The sequence below is a fragment of the Anomaloglossus baeobatrachus genome, chromosome 4 (genome assembly GCF_048569485.1).
Source record: "Anomaloglossus baeobatrachus isolate aAnoBae1 chromosome 4, aAnoBae1.hap1, whole genome shotgun sequence".
In the NCBI taxonomy this organism is placed as follows: Eukaryota; Metazoa; Chordata; class Amphibia; order Anura; family Aromobatidae; genus Anomaloglossus; species Anomaloglossus baeobatrachus.
This window is the reverse complement of record NC_134356.1, coordinates 107,000,112-107,016,188: the sequence shown is the minus strand read 5'-3', so window position 1 is coordinate 107,016,188 and position 16,077 is coordinate 107,000,112. Positions and strand designations below refer to the sequence as shown.

General features: G+C 44.9%; 1 protein-coding gene across 2 annotated transcripts in view; it reads left to right on the top strand.

Annotated features, from left to right (window-relative positions):
• The window catches only part of SLIT3 (slit guidance ligand 3), an 878,603-nt gene that overhangs the window by 396,526 nt on the left and 466,000 nt on the right, over nucleotides 1-16,077 (top strand). The window lies entirely within an intron of this gene.

The following is a 16,077-nucleotide window of genomic DNA, read 5'->3' as shown; positions in this document are numbered from 1 at the left end:
GCAAACTATGGTGAGAGATGGAGAAGGGTCTGCTGTACAAGTCTTGCCGTCCCCACGAGTTGTTTCAATCCTTGTTCTGTATGTAGAAGTTAATACACTGCTTCTGCCTCTTCAACCTCGTGTGGGTCCTCTACCTTGGCGCAAACCCTGTGTGGTCAGGCCACCCTTCCTTGCAACTGCGCACAAGGACTACCACACACCTCCTTACTATGCTGGCAGCAGAGCTCAATGCCATCAGGCGGTCAAAGTTTTACTTTGAAATGTATGGGAAATGTGAGTCACACCGCTATTACAGAGAATAGTAGTCAGGCAGGGTCAAAACATTAATTGAGGAACAGGAACAGAATGGGACGGCCAGGAAAGAATCAGAAAACAAGCAGAGGTGAAATGCGTATCGGCCAACAAGGTACATAAACAGCAAGCAGGAAAAGTAGTCAGGTAACAAGCACACAAAATCATAAAACTGAACTGGGGGTAAAATTAACCAGAGGTTCATAGCTATGTCTGGCAGTGGTCTGCAGACAGGATGGGCATAAAAAAGGGTGTGGTGTCTTCCCATTGGTTGTAGCTGAATGATGGTATTTCATCTGTGAGATACCCACCAGCTACATTCAGCCAGAGATTCTGCATCTGTCAAGGTAATGCAGCCCAGTGGGTGAGCATAACCTGCGTCCACCTGCGCCGCTGGCATCGACTACTCTCCCATCATCAGCACTATTCATGAAAGGAACACGTTGTCACCTGGCGACCGGAGTACAAATTGACGGAGCGGACTCCGTTGGTGACTTAACAGCCGTGTGCGGCAATGATGCAAACCTGGCTGCGGGCCATCCTCAGGGCAATGTGACACACGTGCCTTTTAGGGCTCACGTGTTGAACCGAATTCGCCAGCAATTTTTAAAACACCATCACGGCCTACATGGCCTTGTGCAGTGGGCACGCTCGCTATGTGCTCACTTCCATCGTGTGCACACAGCAGCTCAACAACTTTCATCACTCCGGAAGTCTTAGGGTCTGGCAGTTAAACGCCGTAAATGCGATGTTTCGACACGCAGGAATTGGAATCTGCACATGTTGCAGCGTGTGTGGCAGCACCGCAGAGCCCTGCTGAAATACGGTAAGACATATAGCCTGGGATAACTTGATCCAGAGGTGGTGCAGATCACGCTGCTGGAGTGGTGTCAGATCAAGGACCTATGCACCCTGCTACACAGTTTTGAAATGTCGACGAAGATGTTTAGCACTGGCAATGTCATTCTCAGCGTGACAATTCTGGTCATCTACATGATGGAGCACACTGTAATTATTATTCGGAGTCAGGTGTTGGGACAAGAGGAAGGGGAGGAAGTACAGGAGGAGTCATATGCGGAAGGGATAACAAGATCTACGAGGTCCAGATGGTCAGCGGCACCTATGCGGCAGTCATGGTGAGGGAGAGGGATTAACAAGGGCGCATAGTATCAGCAAAAAGTGTTGATGAAAGTGCAGGAGCCCATGAAGAAATGGAGGACGAACTGGCGATGGGCATGGAAGACTCAGCAGATGAGTGAGAGCTTGCTCACATTTCGGTTGTGCGAGGTTGGGGGGAGAGGGCAGAGGAAGGATGCACGATTCTCACCTCTCTGCCACCAACACACCAAGGACTTGGTCCTCCTGGATGCACAAGACACATGAGCGCCTTCTTGCTGCACTACCTACATGACCCTCGGATTGTATGAATTTGAACTAATCCTGAATACTGGGTTGCCACACTGTTAGATCCCCGGTACAAGACAAAATTTGGTGAACTAATTCCTGCCATAGAAATAGACGCACGTATACAGGAGTATCTGCAGAATGTGGTACGCAATCTTAGATCTACTTGTCCACTAAACACCAGTGCTGCACAGAGTGAATCTCAACGCTTTGTCATGGATAGGAGGAAATGGTCTTTTACTTGTCCACATCGGAGGGACCGAGGGATGGCTGCTGTGCTGAGATGGCGTTGAGTACGGTGTCCCTGCACAGTTGCACTTTTGGTCATATCCCAAAATGAGTTGAAAAAGGACAGATGCTGTTGGAAAGGGGAACAGGTGTGTTGGAAAGGGGAAAAAAGTTTTGGTCCGTGGATTTGGTGGTTAAGCAACTGTAACATTTGCTGAAGAAACAACATCTGTTACAGTGGGACTGGCAGATTTGGATAAAGTGGTATATAATCTGTGACCGCTATATAACGAAAATTAATAAGAAAAGAAAGAGAAAGGTATATATCCCCATCAGCAGTCAGTGTCCACCGTGCTCCCAGTTGGAAAAGGAGAGGTTGGCAACTTGAAGGTTTGGTGGAGGATACAGAGCTGTGTGGCTATGAAACTAATAGTAGCCTGAACCGAGTTAGATGCCATTCGGATCTGGAGACTGTGAGCCCTGTTAGCGTCACAGGGTCCACATGCCCACCCAGCCCAGGAACTCCCTGTTAACAACACAGGGGCCATTGAGTACGCTGACCGTGTGCGTAGGGGCCACACCTGTGGACAGCAGGCGCATCAGCAGCAGCAGGCCTGTTAATGCCACTGGGCTGCACAAGCAGGACTGTTAGGACAGGAGCTGGTCTTAACCGTTCTGCGTTACCAACTGTGGTGGTGGCCTGCATCCACCACCCGATCCCTGCCTACCTCTGGCCTAAAGCCGCAATGGGTTCAACACATGGAGGTGTGCTCTTTCGGAGCATAATAGAAGACTGCGCACCTCCTTGTTGGCTCCAGCCCCTTTTATAACCTGGGTCCGCCCCAAACCAGGGTGAACCACAATGCACCTCCTGGAGACAAAAGTAGAGTGACACGTCATGAGTGGCATAACTAGCGTCCTATTTGGAAACGCAACTTCAATGATGACCTCATGGCTGCCATGACCCAAACACCTCACCAGTCATCGTCTGAGCATCAATAATGCGGTGACAAGTCATAGGTGTGGGCCTCTGCAAGCCATTTGGGAGGACACCTGATGCCCTGTGGTCTATATGGGACCCCCACATCAGGGCCAGGGCCAAAGAGTTCATTACCGGACCTAGTCTCTGATGCAGGAAGTGCCTGAGCATGCTTAGTAGCATGAAATACAGTCTCTGAAAAAAGACTATCAGCTTTAGCATGGTGTCTATGCCCAAAACAGGACTTATACCCGGCACGGAATGCAAGCACCTGTGCAAAGAGGCTTTTCACACTTAGTGTGGGAGCATGCGCTGTATCCCGAAATGAAAACTTAGCGTCAGGAATGGCACAGTCAGGCTGAGCATACTCACTAGGCGAAACACTGTAATTATGCTGCAGCTGGGGTACATCGGCACACGCATGCGCACTAGCTGCCTCTCCACACTTAGACGTGGAGGGGAAATTTGTCTTGGAGATGCTGTCTATGAACAGAAGGAAAAGCTAAAGGAAGCCTGACTTTCTATCCCTCCGAATTATGAAATGCAGCAATGAATTCCATGAGTTTGCTATAACATTAGTGTAGCAAAATGTGCATGAGGGTGTGATGTAGAGGTGCTAGAAATAGCTTGTCACCAGTGGGGCACTAATGGAATACAACAGCCAGTTCTATGATGCCACAAAATGGCAGTATTTTGTGCTATCATTATAGCTTATTAAAAACAGAGCACGAGGTTGTCATGCAGAGGTGCTGCACATAGATTTGCAGTAGTGTGAATTGACAAAAGTACAATAGCCACGTTTAGGATACAACTAGGTACAGTGAGTGTTTGCTAGTATAATGGCTGAGTTTAAAAAAGTTTGAGTGTGCAATGCAGGCAGATGTCCTGCAAATAACGTTCCAATACTGTGAATTGACAAAAGTACAATAGCCACGTTTAGGATACAACTAGGTACAGTGAGTGTTTGCTAGTATAATGGCTGAGTTTAAAAAAGTTTGAGTGTGCAAGGCAGGCAGATGTCCTGCAAATAACGTTCCAATACTGTGAATTGACAAAAGTACAATAGCCACGTTTAGGATACAACTAGGTACAGTGAGTGTTTGCTAGTATAATGGCTGAGTTTAAAAAAGTTTGAGTGTGCAATGCAGGCAGACGTGCTGCAAATAACGTTCCAATACTGTGAATTGACAAAAGTACAATAGCCACGTTTAGGATACAACTAGGTACAGTGAGTGTTTGCTAGTATAATGGCTGAGTTTAAAAAAGTTTGAGTGTGCAATGCAGGCAGACGTGCTGCAAATAACGTTCCAATACTGTGAATTGACAAAAGTACAATAGCCACGTTTAGGATACAACTAGGTACAGTGAGTGTTTGCTAGTATAATGGCTGAGTTTAAAAAAGTTTGAGTGTGCAATGCAGGCAGACGTCCTGCAAATAACGTTCCAATACTGTGAATTGACAAAAGTACAATAGCCACGTTTAGGATACAACTAGGTACAGTGAGTGTTTGCTAGTATAATGGCTGAGTTTAAAAAAGTTTGAGTGTGCAATGCAGGCAGACGTGCTGCAAATAACGTTCCAATACTGTGAATTGACAAAAGTACAATAGCCACGTTTAGGATACAACTAGGTACAGTGAGTGTTTGCTAGTATAATGGCTGAGTTTAAAAAAGTTTGAGTGTGCAATGCAGGCAGACGTCCTGCAAATAACGTTCCAATACTGTGAATTGACAAAAGTACAATAGCCACGTTTAGGATACAACTAGGTACAGTGAGTGTTTGCTAGTATAATGGCTGAGTTTAAAAAAGTTTGAGTGTGCAAGGCAGGCAGATGTCCTGCAAATAACGTTCCAATACTGTGAATTGACAAAAGTACAATAGCCACGTTTACGATACAACTAGGTACAGTGAGTGTTTGCTAGTATAATGGCTGAGTTTAAAAAAGTTTGAGTGTGCAATGCAGGCAGACGTGCTGCAAATAACGTTCCAATACTGTGAATTGACAAAAGTACAATAGCCACGTTTAGGATACAACTAGGTACAGTGAGTGTTTGCTAGTATAATGGCTGAGTTTAAAAAAGTTAGAGTGTGCAATGCAGGCAGATGTCATGCAAATAACGTTCCAATACTGTGAATTGACAAAAGTCCAATAGCCACGTATAGGATGCCACTAGGTACACTGAGTGTTTGCTAGTATAATGGCTTCGTTATAATTAGTTGGAGTGTGCAACGCAGGCAGATGCGCTCTGCAAATGTCTTGGCACTAGTGGGACTATAGCAAAGTCCAATAGCCACGTATAGGATGCCACTAGGTACACTGAGTGTTTGCTAGTAAAATTGCTTAGTTTAAAAAAGTTGTAGTGTGCAATGCAGGCAGACGTGCTCTGCAAATGTCTTTGCACTAGTGGGACTATAGCAAAGTCCAATAGCCACGTATAGGATGCCACTAGGTACACTGAGTGTTTGCTAGTAAAATTGCTTAGTTTAAAAAACTTGGAGTGTGCAATGCAGGCAGATGTGCTCTGCTAATGTCTTTGCACTAGTGGGACTATAGCAAAGTCCAATAGCCACGTTTAGGATGCCACTAGGTACACTGAGTGTTTGCTAGTAAAATTGATTAGTTTAAAAAAGTTGTAGTGTGCAATGCAGGCAGACGTGCTCTGCAAATGTCTTTGCACTAGTGGGACTATAGCAAAGTCCAATAGCCACGTATAGGATGCCACTAGGTACACTGAGTGTTTGCTAGTAAAATTGCTTAGTTTAAAAAAGTTGTAGTGTGCAATGCAGGCAGACGTGCTCTGCAAATGTCTTTGCACTAGTGGGACTATAGCAAAGTCCAATAGCCACGTATAGGATGCCACTAGGTACACTGAGTGTTTGCTAGTAAAATTGCTTAGTTTAAAAAACTTGGAGTGTGCAATGCAGGCAGACGTGCTCTGCAAATGTCTTTGCACTGGTGGGACTATAGCAAAGTCCAATAGCCACGTATAGGATGCCACTAGGTACACTGAGTGTTTGCTAGTATAATGGCTTTGTTATAATTAGTTGGAGTGTGCAACGCAGGCAGATGCGCTCTGCAAATGTCTTGGCACTAGTGGGACTATAGCAAAGTCCAATAGCCACGTATAGGATGCCACTAGGTACACTGAGTGTTTGCTAGTAAAATTGCTTAGTTTAAAAAAGTTGTAGTGTGCAATGCAGGCAGACGTGCTCTGCAAATGTCTTTGCACTAGTGGGACTATAGCAAAGTCCAATAGCCACGTATAAGATGCCACTAGGTACACTGAGTGTTTGCTAGTAAAATTGCTTAGTTTAAAAAACTTGGAGTGTGCAATGCAGGCAGATGTGCTCTGCTAATGTCTTTGCACTAGTGGGACTATAGCAAAGTCCAATAGCCACGTTTAGGATGCCACTAGGTACACTGAGTGTTTGCTAGTATAATGGCTTACTTAGAATGAGTTGGAGTGTGCAGAGGACAAGAGGGTACAGTGGCAGGATTGTGGTGCTCTGGGTAGAGGAATGGAAGCCTGCCTTTCTATTCCCTCCTAATGGTGAAATGCAGGGAGGAAATCCCTGACCTGGGCTACACAGACGCTGTTGCTGTTTGCAGGACCTGTCACTTATGGCTCTCTGACCCTGCCGCTTTGAGCCCTTAAAAGGACTGCTAGAATGTGCTCTCCCTAAGCTGTCTAACGCTGTGTATGCAGCGCATACAGCTGTATCGGCTATAGGACTCAGGAGGACGGAGCTGCGACACTGATGTCTGACACCAAAGACGCAGAAGGCAGATAATGGCGTTCGTGAAGAAAATGTCCGGTTTTATAATGCAGGGACATGTGACATGCAGATCCTATCACACATGCCGTTGCTTCTCTGGCTCAAAGTCCACTTAGGTGTGTGTGTGTCTGTGATTGGCTGACATGCTGGCCCGCCCCACAAGACGCGCGCGCTTAGGGAAGGAAGACAAGAAAAAAAAAAAAAAAATGGCGATCGCCATTATAGAAACAGCAGTGATCTGAAGGCGCTGTTCACGCACACTATACACTGAAATGTGATAATAGTTTGATTCACAGAGTGACTTACACTATTACAGCAGAAACCAAGCTAGGATTTAGCTGTTTTTTGGCTGCTAGAACCGTTCTCGAACGTTTCTAGAACTATCGAGCTTTTGCAAAAAGCTCGAGTTCTAGTTCGATCTAGAACATGCCCCAAAATCACTCGAGCCGCGAACTGGAGAACCACGAACCGCGCTCAACTCTAGTGATGACAGCTTCTTTATACCTACTGTAGGCAGAAACTACTTGCATGCATTGCTCAGGTCTAATTTTGGCCCACTCTTCCACACAAACATTCTTCAAACCTGAAGCTTCTACAGGCTGCTTCTATGAACTCTGAGCTTTAGTTCCGTCCATAAAATTTTCTATTGGATTCAGGTCCGGTGATTGGCTGGGCCATTCTAGAAGCTTTATTTTCTTTTTCTTAATCCAATATAGAGTTTCCTTGGCTGTGTGTTTGGGATCATTGAATTGCTGAAATGTCCAGTCTCATTTCTTCTTCATCCTGGTACATGGCAGCAGACTTTTATCAAAAATTTCTCCATAGATTTGTCCATTCATCCTTCCTTCACTGATATGAAGTTTGCTAGTGCCGTATGCTCATAAACAGCACCGCCAAATGATGTTCCCACCTTCAAACTTCACTGTTGGTATGTTTTCTGGGGTGATCTGTAGTGCCTTTTAGCCTCCAAACATAGTGTGTATTATGGTATCCAAAGAGTTTTTGGTGACCGAAAGATTTCGCTTTGTCCACTAACCCAGCCCTGCCGCATGCTTTAATAAGCAGTGACCGAACGGTAACCACATTAAGGATGAGGCTTAGTAAGCCATACGGCAGTGCTAGGTTAGTGCAAAGAGGAAGATCTCCCGCTTTCACTGTGAGGGGGGCTGTGGAGGGTTGTGGGATCCCGGTCTGTTTTTTTTTTTATTCTCATAACCCTAAAGTTTGGGCTTGACTTTTACAAGAAAGTCAAGCCCTTTTGTGGGGTATTATTGAGTATTCTACACACCTTTAGCAGCTTATATTTAGCAGAGTTGCCAGTCTAGGGTTCTCCAGTCTATTATTAAATACATACGGTAGCCCCGAATTGGTGATTGGTGCTCTAAGTAACCCAAAAATGCTATAAGATAATTGGTGGGGAAGGGACTCGTTGAATGAATGTTAACAAGACGGGGTCTGAGAAAAGAGAAGACTATGTAACCTGCTCACTTATTATCTTAGCTTATTATTCTATATAATATAAACTGGGCAGGTTGTTAAATGTCGAGAAGCTGCCTTTGTCTGTATATAGAGAATCGAATGTAATGCCCCAAGTGATACTCTTATATGAGGTGGGGCCCACTCCTGCACAAAGGGCCCCGGGAATTCACCTGTTCCCCTTTTAGCCATTCACAGCCTGTTAGGACAAGAATCGCTGCAATATATGAACACATTCACCAAAAACATCATTACTTCTCTTTTCATCTGTTTAGTCCACATCATTTTATTTAGCTTATGTTCAAAAATATGTCACCGCAAGGATTGAAACTGGAAAAATGTACGCGCTAATCATACACCTTACCAGTGATGGCCATCTTAAGACACACTTTATATATCTTAGAAAACTTGTCAGCACTTGCTCAGCCACTTTTCTTCATTTACATTTACAAGCACTTCATAAATTTCACGCCTACATTTGGATACAGCGACATCAGTGCATGCATCAAAGTAACAGGACTGGATTCTGAGCTGTTAAGTGGCGGCTTTTTCTTGGCAATGCAATGAATGGCATCAACTGATTAAAAGGGATTGTCCATAATTTTACTCGTACCACGAGAATCTTATTAAACAAAAAAAGAAGCATTTCTTACACCATGAATCCAGCTCCAGTGGGAAAATCCAATGTATTTTATAATATTCCCTTCTATAGGTCACGTTATGGAAAATAATCCTACATGTATCATACATGGCAACACAATATTTCTGCACCAATACAACTTTATACAGGATCACTGTAAATAAAAAAGTAAGAGCTTGCTTTATTCTTAAGAAGATTCCATGTAGTTGCTAATATACATATTTGGAATTTAGTTAAACAATGTATAGTTCTGTATCTTTTTATTTGTTGAGTGCTATCTGGACAAGCATTGTAAACCTGCTGGGGGCTATAATGGTCACATACTATACATATGCATTCATTTCTTGCACATATTCCCCTCCTGAATCTGTAACTTGGCCGCAGTGTTGTGACAGGACGGTTCCACTGTTTAGACTACAGCGTTTAAGAGAAGCAATGGACACATATTGAGGACAGGAAGAATAAATTGTTTGGAATAGCTTTACAAATATTCTCTGTGTTTACATGGATGGGAAATTTTGTCCTTTTTGAAATACTAATGAGATATTTCAAGTTCCCATTATCTAGAATGGTTGAGAGGATAGAAAAGTGCGGGGTTAATTCAACATGTAGAAAACTCATCCAGGTCATTACACAATATTACAAACTGGCAGGAAAAGATCAGTAGTTACATACCATAAGGTCCAATAAGTTTGTATAGACCACTAATGTACAATAAAAAACTCAAACCAGAAGTTTAGAGCTCACTCTGGTTGGCCCGGTGATATGGAGGAGGGTGGAGGCGGGGAAGATCAGGACCCAGAGGTAGGTTGCCAGGTAACAGAGGAAGTGATAGGAGGAAAGTGTCAGGTAGACTAGTCTTGATCTGGCACATCCTGTCTGTTGAGCTGATAACTTTGGATCTCTGCTGATACCGATAAGAAGCCAGATATGTGTTGCCCAGGTGATGGGGTACTCGGTCCCGGGCGGTGTATAATTTTGGAATGTCACTTTGGTGGCTGTTGCCCGGTCCCGTGCCCTGGGTGCTTTTTAATGGGAAGTATTTACGGGGGAGAGTAAAGTCATTGGTGTGACGCCACCTGCGGGTTGTGGTTAATATGGAGGAACCGCCACTGCTTAGTTGGTTACCCCTAGGGCTGGTGGTAATGGCAGCTATGGTGGTAGGCTCTCCGCAGGCAGGGCTGAGCCTGGGGAGATGTATGATGGAGACGTTCGCCGTTAATAAGGGAGACCACACCGTGGGTTGTAGTTAACAGTCTCTACTCACTCTTGACCCTCGGACGGCTGGTTCAGGTCCCTGTAGTTCCAGTGCCAGTTTGATGACTCGGTTGCTTTGTCCCCAGCACTCTGATTGTGGTTTGGTCCCCGTAGCTTGGAGCGGTTTGGGGCCCGACTGTCCATTTTGTGGCAGTCTCCTTGTCCATACGGTGGGCAGTGTTGACCCTGTACGGCTGGTCTGTGTCCCGAACCCTGATCCTTGCTTTACTGCTGGTGCCTCTGGATCTGTGGGTCAGTGAGGTCCATGGAGGTCCCCTCACTGTGCAGATATTTGCCAGACTGTATGAAACTGATGCCTGCATCCTGGTGAATATGCAGTACTTAGTGGTACCCTGAATGGCTCAGGGGCGCTACAAATATATATAGTCTTCTTCACCGCTGGAGTGCAAGCCTCCCATGTGGTTTATCAGGATTCGCTGTGGTTCCATTTTCAAAACCCATCAACATATGACCTGTTCATGTGTAATAAATACTGTACATATTGCTGGAAAACTCCATAAAAAGTAACTTTGCCCTCCTCATTCTTGCCAACCCATTCAGCAGCCTGTAGTTTGCAGAAGATTGTCCTTTATAAAACAGTATACCAGTCTGATGGGGACTCTGTGAATGTTACTTCTTGTGTTTCTATAATTTGGAACTATCTTTTATAGTATTCATCTATCCCTGTACACAAAGAACCGACTACAAGCATGATATATCGGGGAAATTGTGATGTTGACTGTGGCAGGAAGACATAAAGGCCGCCTTAGATAAACTGAGGACACCCACATGCAAATCCCTCGATTTTCTAACTTCAAACATTTGAAATTCATGTTTTCCTGAATGTAAACACTGACATTACAGCAGGGATTTCATGTTACGGTGATGGCGCTGCCCTCTGCCACTTTACTAGAGTGTTTAATGCTTCAGTCAAAGTACATTTCTATCAGTCACGGGGCCTGCCCTTTCATGAGGACTTTCATTGCTATAGCAATCTGCTTCATAAAACATAAAATCTGCTTTAAACTTTCAACCTTTTTAGATCTTGTAGCATTTCAAGAGCGTTATCTTTTAGCAAATACCAACAATTAATATATTATTTGTTTTCATTTTTAGGGAAGGGAAACTTTTTTTTAAATGGAACTTGAGATCAGATTTTTCCCATATAAAGTATGGCCACCATTATGTCCTTATAATAACATAAAAAGAGCTTTTATTATACTCACCTGCGGGGTAGTCTGGTCCAATGGGCGTCACTGGTCTTAATCCGGTGCCTCCTCTTTTCTTGCTTTGTATGGATGATACGTCCTATGTCATTCACAAAATGTCTTCCATCGCGCTTCTCTGCACACGCACTTCGTTCAGCCCTGCTGAGTGCCGAGCAAAGTACTGTAATGTGCATGTGCTGTAAAAAGTCGGAGAGCACCAGCGCATGCACATTACAGTACTTTGCCACATAACCCTTGGTTGATGGAGAATATTTGTGTCATGATACTGTTTGCACTCTGCTGTCGCAGAGTTGTATTGGTCTCCTGATTCTGTGTTCGGCATTTCCCGGTGGAACCTATCCTTCTATGCCTCATTTCCGGGAGCACGCTGCGTTATCAGGAAGTTCCCTCCATCATCACGGCACCAGTTATAGTCCTGCTCTGCAGCTTGTTCTCCTGGTCCCGGTAAGTGCTCTAGATTCTGTCCGATACCTCCCCTGACCTTTCTTGACCTCCCTGACATCTATACTGCCTGACCTCCCTGACATCTATACTGCCTGACCTCCCTCACATCTATTCTGCCTGACCTCCTTGACGTCTGCTCTGCTGGACCTCCCTGACGTCTGTTCTGCCTGACCTACCTAATGTCTGTTCTGCCTGACCTCCCTGACGTCTGTGATGCCCGACCTCTCTCACGTCTGCTCTGCCCGACCTCCCTCACGTCTGCTCTGCCCGACCTCCCTCACGTCTGTTCTGCCCGACCTCCCTCACGTCTGTTCTGCCCGACCTCCCTAATGTCTGTTCTGCTCGACCTCCCTTTCTCCCATGCCATCCGTCTTGTCTTACCTTCCGTTCTTCCCTCCTGCTTCCTGTTTGTTGTTCCGTCCCTGCGCCCCCTCCTTCGGCTTTCTCGCCTGGTTACCAGCTTTTGGCTTGTTCCTGACCCTGTACTGCGCTCCCTCTCGGTTCTGACCCAGCTAGCACGACTCCTTTTAGCAACCACTTAGTTACCTGGGACGCCTTGTGCTCTGCCTCCCTCTAGTGGTTGTTCTCATTACACACACTGTGTGCTGACTCCCCCTAGTGGTGACATTATATTTTGCTATTCCTTTTGAATCCACTACAACTTTTTCCAAATATGCTGAGTGTGAAACTATCAACCCTGAGAATCCCTGGTAGGAATACCCGTCGTCGATATGACCATTTTTAGAGGGGTCCTCAGTGTGGAGCACTCTTCCGTTAGCCAGATCAGATATCTTGCATAAAACGTGATTATTACATAGATTTGTGTGACTTTGGATTTCTTAGGGAGCAGCTTTTTAAAGATTGGACATTTTGTGCCAGGGTATTTGGAGAGGGAAGAAGACCAGAATTACGCTCACTGTATTAAGAAGGCATAGGCTTTTTTATTAGTGCAGAATATTTGGAAATACTTGACGTTCTGAATCTCATTTTATACTATCACCTAAATGTACATTTCTTTTTATTCTAATTTAGCTAAGTTCAGATATCATTGGAAAAGTAGTATCTGTAAATCTCGCTAACACGCAGACTACGAATGGTCTGATTGTGTGTATTCACTTGCATACATGGACAAATTAAAACATTTGCTTGAACGTACGCTTCATAAATGTGGTGTAGGCTGTGTAATCTGCCAGATGAGAGCTGAAAAGCTGCAAGAAATTGTCACACTTGTGCACTAAGAAATAAATAGTACAAAAAGGATCTACTGAACAACAAAGTGTATCATGACAGTGCTGTTTTCCATACCGAGTGTAGATAAAGGGATATTCCCATTTCCAAGATCCTATCCCAATATGTAGTAGGTGTAATAATAAGAATATTATCAAATACTTCCAATTAGTAATGTAGTATAGTTCTCCTGATATATCTACAGTGGGTACGGAAAGTGTTCAGACCCCTTTAAATTTTTCGCTATTTGTTTCATTGCAGCCATTTGGTAAATTCAAAAAAGTTCATTTTTTTCTCATTAATGTACGCTCTGCACCCCATCTTGACAGAAAAAAACCCAGAAACGTAGAAATTTTTGCAATTTTTTTAAAAAAAGAAAAACTAAAATATCACATGATCATACATATTCAGACCCTTTGCTCAGACACTCATAATTAAGTCACAAGCTGTCCATTTCTTTGTTATCCTCCTTGAGATGGTTCTACCCCTTCATTGGAGTCCAGTTGTGTTTAATTAAACTGATAAGACCTGAATTGGAAAGGCACACACCTGTCTATATAAGACCTCACAGCACCCAGTGAATGTGAGACCAAATGAGAATCAGGAGGTCAAAGGAACTGCTCAAGGAGCTCAGAGACAGAATTGTGACAAGGCACAGATCTGGCCAAGGTTACAAAATAATTTCTGCAGTATTCAAGATTCCTACGAGCATAGTGGCCGCCATAATACTTAAATGGAAGAAGTTTGGGACCACCAGAACTCTTCTTAGACCTGGCCGTCCAGACAAACTGAGCAATTGGTCGACAAGAGCCTTAGTGAGAGAGGTAAAGAAGAACCCCAAGATCACTGTGGCTAAGCTCCAGAGATGCAGTGGGGAGATAGAAGAAAGTTGCACAAAGTCAACTATCACTACAGTCGGGCCTTTATGGCAGAGTGGCCCGACGGACGCTTCTCTTCTTGCCAGACATATGAAAGCCTGCTTAGAGTTTGCAAAAAACTTATGAAGGACTCCCAGACTATGAGAAATTAGATTATCTTGCCTGATGGGACAAAGATAGAAATTTTTGATGATAATTCTAAGTGGTATGTGTGGAGAAAACCAGGCACTGCTCATCATCTGCCCAATACAATCCCAACAGTGAAACATGGTGGTGGCAGCATCATGCTATGGGGGTGTTTTTCAGCTTCAGGGACAGGATGACTGGTTGCAATTGAAGGAAAGATGAATGCGGCCAAGTACAGAGATATCCTGGAAGAAAACCTCTTCCAGAGTGCTCTGGACCTCAGACTTGGCTGAAGGTTCACCTTCCAACAAGACAATGACCCTAAGCACACAGCTAAAATAACAAAAGCAGTGGCTTCAGAACAACTCTGTGACCATTCTTGACTGGCCCAGCCAGAGCCCTGACCTAAACCCAATTGAGCATCTCTGGAGAGACCTGGAAATGGCTGTCCACCAACGTTCACCATCCAACCCGACAGAACTAGAGATGATCTTTAAAGAAGAATGGCAGAGGATCCCCAAATCCAGGGGTGAAAAACTTGTTGCATCATTCACAAGAAGATTCATGGCTGTACTAGTGCAAAAGGGTGCTTCTACTCAATACTGAGCAAAGGGTCTGAATACTTATGAGCATGTGATATTTCCATTTTTCTTTTTTAAAAAAATTGCAAAAAATTCTACATTTCTGGGGGTTTTTTCTGTCAAGATGGGGTGCAGAGTGTACATTAATGAGAAAAAAAATGAACTTTTTGAATTTATCACATGGCTGCAATGAAACAAAGAGTGAAAAAATTAAAGGGGTCTGAATACTTTCCATATCCACTGTAAATCTCTTAACTCATGTGCAGGGCATTGCAGCTTAGGTATCCATGGTTATGACCACTCATATAGTGACAATTATTCTCTTGGTCGTAACCATGGATACCTAAGCTGCAATGTCCTGCAGATGAGGTAAGACATGGTTAATCAGGAGAACTATACAGTGGTACCTCGCTTAACGAGTAACCCTCTTAACGAGAATTTCGCTATACAAGCAAAGCTTTCTGTAAATTTGTAACCCGCTTTACGAGAAAGCTTTGCTGTCCGAGCGAAATTCTCACCGCACACACTTCTGGTTTCGTCCATCCACCACACTGTGACCCGCACTTGCAGTCCACACAAACACACACGCATGCACACACATACAGTATTATGCACACCTTACCTTCCGTTCCACCGCTGGTCTGATGGTTCTTGTAGTTCCCGGGTACATCGCGACGTCCTCGCGGTGAACAACAAGACCCAGGAGGCTTGCGATGGAACGGTGGGTAAGGTGAGCATATAATATAACATAATATGCTTACCTTTCGTTTCATCGCCGGCCTCCTGGGTGCTGTAGTGCGCCGCGCCGCTCCAGTCCACGCTGTGTATCGGCATCCATAGCAACGAGGGAGGAACTTCCTGTCACCGCTAATGAAAGGCAGAGTGCTGGCCAATCAGAGGCAAGCGGCTCTGCCTTTGACGTTAGCGCTCTGGCCGGGAACTTCCTGCCTCGTCGTTATGGTAACGCGTTACACAGCCCGACCCCGTACCAGAGAACAGCAAGTCCCAGCAGACCGGTGATGGAACGGAAGGTAAGGTGAGCATATGTGTGTGTGCGTGCGTGCGTGTTTGTGTGTGTTTGTGCATGTGTGGAATGATAGAATAGGGGACCAGGATGGGACATTTTAGAAGTTGTGGAAGGAATTGTCTGCATAAGGCCCGTTTCACATGTCAGTGAAAAACAGTGACGTTTTTCACTGGCGTGTAAAACACGCACATGTCCCTACGTGTGCCGTGATTCACGGCACACGTGGGTTGTCTAAGTGTAATCCGGGCTCCGTTCTCCGTGGCCTGTGATTGCACTTAGAGATTAACTCACCTGCGCCCGCTCCCGCTGTCCATGGTGCTGATCGCTCCCGCGATGCAGCATCCGGCCGGCGCTGACCCCCGCAGCAGCTGCTTCTGGGTCGGCTGTGTCGCGCATAATGAATATGCGCGACAATAATGAGCCGGCTCAGAAGCAGCAGGCTGCACGGGCTGCAGAGGACATCGCTGGACGCCGGGTGAGTAAAAATGATTTTTATTTTAAAAGCACGTTTT